Source organism: Arachis ipaensis, chromosome B07, assembly GCF_000816755.2.
Source record: "Arachis ipaensis cultivar K30076 chromosome B07, Araip1.1, whole genome shotgun sequence".
Classification (NCBI taxonomy): Eukaryota; Viridiplantae; Streptophyta; class Magnoliopsida; order Fabales; family Fabaceae; genus Arachis; species Arachis ipaensis.
In genome coordinates this window covers 119738082-119744261 of record NC_029791.2, presented here as the reverse complement: position 1 = coordinate 119744261, position 6180 = coordinate 119738082, and positions in this window count along the sequence as shown.

The window sequence follows — 6180 nt, the reverse complement described above, 5'->3', positions numbered from 1 at the left end:
CTATAATCTTCATATAAAAATATTTTTAAATGAGTAATATTTGTACCGACATTGATATTGATGTATGTAATATAGATATATACACATGCGAGTATTGACATATCATATATCCTTTTCAAGGAAATAAGGATGATATTTCCTTAATGGAATTCATTTCATCATATTTAATGCATGACTAAATTTTACCAATATATATAGAATAGAGATAGGGTAAAAGAAGCCACGGCATATAATACAGAGTGGGTTTGTGTCTTGTTCCGATCTCTCTCACAAGAAGCCTCACTAGTTTCATGTGACATAATGGTCCAAAATGGTGCAATGCTGCTAATGCCTCTCATCACCCTCCATCTTCCACATATAAATATATATACACCTTAGGGATGGTCGAGTGGTCAGTTCACTCGTCCGCTCGAGTAAGTGTCGAGGATTTAAATCTCCCCTTGTGTATGCAGTAACTCATTGGCCAGTAGCAGATCCTTAAATGAAGCTCAAATTCGCAACGAATCAGTTCTTGACTTCTCGAGTTAGANNNNAATCATTAATAAGCAATAATGTTGAATTTGTTGATCATCATATATTCATATATTAATATTCACATATGTTTTTTAAAAATGGGTGTTTAAGTGATTATATATGGCATTATTAAAAAAAAAGGTCTAACTTAGGTTAGTCAATAATAATTAGTTAACTCGTTCGTTTAATTAAGTGTTAGAAATTCAAATTTTAACTTGTGCGTGTAATAATTTATGAGAAATGCTAGTTGTTTTTTAACTTTTAGTTTTTAGTCAATTTTTAAAAAAAATTATTATTATTTAATTAATTTAAATACCTGTATATTAACCAATAACAAATATTTAAATAAAATTTTGATCTGTGATGGATAAATTTTTAATCTGTTAAATTAAACTAAGAAATAATATGAGATTAAAAAAAAAAACGTAACTGTAATGACATCCCAAAATTTCCACCACTCTAGACTTTAAAGTTATCACATTTTCATTTGTCGTTGCTTAATTGGGAGAATGACAAGTTTAAAACCAAAGAAGATATACTAAAGAAAGAAAGAAATAAATAAAGTAAAGAAAGTGGGTTGACAAAACAGCCATTACCACTTCTCATGCGTATTTATTTATTTATTTATCTTTTGGCTACTGTTGTTTTGGCAAGGGCTAATCAAATCAATGATTGTGAACACCCTTTTTTTTATGATTATTTCACTTTAATGATTCAGTTAGTCATATCTACTTCGATAATGGCAAGATAATCATGTGTTTCTATTGTACAAGATTGAGAATATATACGGAAAGAGCTTTAGTAATCATATATTCAAACCATGCTTAAGATCTTAATAAAAGCTACTCTAATTAATTAAATAATACTTTCTCATTGGTTCAATTAGTTCAACACTCATTCTCACTCAACAATATAAAATATCTGTAATGTTAGAAAAACAAAAAACAAAAATCAAAATTTATCTTATTTAATTTTTTGAATAATATGTTTGAAAACTGCTCCTGGGATCACGGAGCACAAACCAAAACCCGATTTTTCATGGAACCCAAACACATTTTGGCTGATTTTTGGCTGATATGCTTTTGGTTCTCTAGTTGTTCTCTTTATCTATTAAAGATCTGCTTAGGAAGTTTTAAAAGTAACTTTTTTGAACTTTTGACTTATGAAAAGTAGTAGTATTAATGTCTGGTGCAATTTTTAAAACTAAATTGTAACTTTCTAAAAAGCTATTTAAGAGTTTATAAAAAAGTTAAAAAAATTGATTTTTTTTATAATACTACTACTTTTATCACATTTTTTTTTTAAAATAAGCACTTTTAAAACTAAAAATCTAAATACAAAATAATTTATTTATAAATTATTTTTAATATAATCATTTATTGTTTAAGCTATTTTTTCAAAAGAAGTTTAATTAAGCTGTTTATCTAAACTGAGCCTAAATAGTTCAAATGAAAATCTTTGTAGAAAAAAAAAAAAAGGAAGAAAAGATGACAAAGCTAAAGCATGAATGGGAAATGGAGTATAGCATCTTGAATAAACAAGGACATAAGGTTAATGATAAGTGTAATAGTGAATGTACTATGCATGGTGTCTTATTCGGCCTCCAACTCCAACTTTCTTACCATATAAAATATAAATAAATATTGTTTTTATTGTTGTGTTGAAGTCACAAGTAATTAACTTAGGCCCACCAAAGGCCTGCTCCCCCATGTGATCATAGCAAAGGATCTTTGACTAATCTTCTTTTGTGTTTCTTTTTCCATTAATCATAAGTAATTATGGAACATAACATAACATACACTGCAGGCCCTGTCTCATGATCTGAATTCTCAGGCATATCCCATTCTCTCTTTTGTGTTGTGTTTGTCTTTGACTCAGATGCTTCTTAATTAACCTATTTAATAATTTCTTTCACTTTAATTCTTTCACATTTTCCCCCGCGTGCCATATTTTTAAAATACATATGCATCAACATTCAAATATAACATTTTTTTTATTAATGTATGCTTTTACAAAAAAATTATTGCATAATTTTCAAATAAAATATTTTGAAAAATTTAAATCACTAACAATTCAATCATAAAAAAATAAAACTAATTCGATATTAATCAATGATGGGGTAAATTTGATAAAATATCCAAAATATTCATTCAGCTGTCTATTTTGAATAGTTTTATTGAACTAACTTAATTTTTTATAGATATAAAGTTATTTTTTTTCATAGTTAAAATTAGTAGTGCTCAAATCTTTTATGATAAAAAAATTATAATTTACTCTCAACAAAATGAGATAAAAAAATTGTGTACAGAAAGATAAGTATTGAAAAGGTAAAAATAGCAAAGTTTTTGTTTTTTCGATGTGTCTATGTTATAAAATAATTTTGTGTAAATGACTAAAATAGTACATAAAAACTCTATGTCGCTAATAAAAATAATTCTAAAAAATATAAAAGACAAATAAATTTTTGAAAAATAAAAAAATGTGATGAAAAAATATTTTTCTTTTTAGTAGCAAATATATTTTGTACAAACGACTTACACATTTTTGTAGAACATTTGAATACTTATTTAAAAGGAGCATGCAAAAAATTAGAGAAAAATTCAACCACTAGACCACATTTTTATTTTTTAAAATTTTTTCAATCATTAAAAAGAATCACGAAAACAATTTATTTTGTATAAATTTTAAACATTTTAAGAATAAAAATATTATTTTTTAATCATATTTACAAAAAATTATATCAAAATTAAATATTTAAAACTATTTTTGAGAATATATATGGTTATTTTATTTTTTTTTTAATTTTAAAAAAAATTATTTATCTTCGTATCTTTCAGCGGACTAGTGAGCTAACCACTAGACCAACCCAACTTGGTTTACCCAACAACTTTTAAACCAAATACAAATATTACTATTAGGTGCAAAATATGGACATAAATATAACATCTCATGTTTAAATATATGTACAATAAAAATGAATCTCTTCAATTTGGTTCCAAATATAAACATACTCAAATGATTGTGACATCCACTAACTTTATTAACGATTGTCTTCAAATATTAGGCGTTATTATTAGCCTTAACTATGAAAGAAAATTTTCCAAAACATGAGAACATGCAAGCAGTTTGAAATTCAGTGGTACGGTTGGCAATTCATATCCTACCTGCGGATATCTAATCAGTCCAATCCATTCGGATAGAGTAGGCTACTTGACCCGCTGCGGGTAGGATAGGGTACGGTCCAGGTATGCTTGTGAGTAAGGTAGGATACGGGTTTAGGGTGTACCCTACCCTACCCTACCCGCACATCATATATAACACATATTTTATAAAAATCAGGTATATAATGAAGGAAGTGAGAATTGAACCCACAACCTTCCTTATGTAATGACTTACAATAAGTGAACAACCACTAAAATTAATTAGTTAATTTAGTAATTTAGAGTATTAATTTTTTATTTTTTATGTTATTAATATGTATAAAATTTGAAATGATTGAATTTTATATTTACTTTGAAAAAATTTGATATTTCTGCGGGTAGAATAGGATAGGGTAGAGTTTAGAATTTTAGGATGCAGGTAGAGTTAGGGTTGAGAGATTCTCAACCCGCAAATAAAATAGGGTAGAGTTTTAATAAAATTTTCAACCTGCAGATAGGGTTATACCCTAGCAATTGCCAGCCCTATTAAGTGGTGTGAAATTACTTTGACAACTGTTTCTTAACTCATTCACTCACATGATGATGATGATGATGATGATGATTGCTGAAAACGTCATCAACAGCATAGTACTATCCATGGACACTTTACTTGTGAATATAGCACCAACCTGGAAAGCACACCATCATTCTTCACACTTTCACATATAATTTCCCTTTTATGATAATCTTACACAACACCTTGAAGGTACAATTTATTTACATATATAGAATCTTCATTTCCTGAAGCCTCTCTTGTAATATAGTGACACAATTTACAGTTAAAAGTTATCTGATTTCTGATCCCAGACCCTCTTAATAATAATGCCAAGAAACCAAATGGTACTTTAGACAGCTAGACTAATTAAGTTATTAGGACCTACTACATTCATATAAAACTATTTTTGAGAATATATATGGTTATTTTATTTTTTTTTTAATTTTAAAAAAAATTATTTATCTTCGTATCTTTCAGCGGACTAGTGAGCTAACCACTAGACCAACCCAACTTGGTTTACCCAACAACTTTTAAACCAAATACAAATATTACTATTAGGTGCAAAATATGGACATAAATATAACATCTCATGTTTAAATATATGTACAATAAAAATGAATCTCTTCAATTTGGTTCCAAATATAAACATACTCAAATGATTGTGACATCCACTAACTTTATTAACGATTGTCTTCAAATATTAGGCGTTATTATTAGCCTTAACTATGAAAGAAAATTTTCCAAAACATGAGAACATGCAAGCAGTTTGAAATTCAGTGGTACGGTTGGCAATTCATATCCTACCTGCGGATATCTAATCAGTCCAATCCATTCGGATAGAGTAGGCTACTTGACCCGCTGCGGGTAGGATAGGGTACGGTCCAGGTATGCTTGTGAGTAAGGTAGGATACGGGTTTAGGGTGTACCCTACCCTACCCTACCCGCACATCATATATAACACATATTTTATAAAAATCAGGTATATAATGAAGGAAGTGAGAATTGAACCCACAACCTTCCTTATGTAATGACTTACAATAAGTGAACAACCACTAAAATTAATTAGTTAATTTAGTAATTTAGAGTATTAATTTTTTATTTTTTATGTTATTAATATGTATAAAATTTGAAATGATTGAATTTTATATTTACTTTGAAAAAATTTGATATTTCTGCGGGTAGAATAGGATAGGGTAGAGTTTAGAATTTTAGGATGCAGGTAGAGTTAGGGTTGAGAGATTCTCAACCCGCAAATAAAATAGGGTAGAGTTTTAATAAAATTTTCAACCTGCAGATAGGGTTATACCCTAGCAATTGCCAGCCCTATTAAGTGGTGTGAAATTACTTTGACAACTGTTTCTTAACTCATTCACTCACATGATGATGATGATGATGATGATGATTGCTGAAAACGTCATCAACAGCATAGTACTATCCATGGACACTTTACTTGTGAATATAGCACCAACCTGGAAAGCACACCATCATTCTTCACACTTTCACATATAATTTCCCTTTTATGATAATCTTACACAACACCTTGAAGGTACAATTTATTTACATATATAGAATCTTCATTTCCTGAAGCCTCTCTTGTAATATAGTGACACAATTTACAGTTAAAAGTTATCTGATTTCTGATCCCAGACCCTCTTAATAATAATGCCAAGAAACCAAATGGTACTTTAGACAGCTAGACTAATTAAGTTATTAGGACCTACTACATTCATATTATTAATTGTTAATTAATATTAATAGTAATTGTCATAAACATGTTCAGAATATTACAGATGTTATGTCTGATAGCGACATGTACCAAATTTAGTGTTACCAGCTATGTTTTCCATAACCAATGCCTAAAGAACTCTATTTGTGGGTGTGGGGAGGGAGGGTGGCTCGAGAAGTGATGACAAATAATAGAGCTAGTAGTAATAGCCAATTGCAGTTCATAAAATATGTATTTTTTTTTGG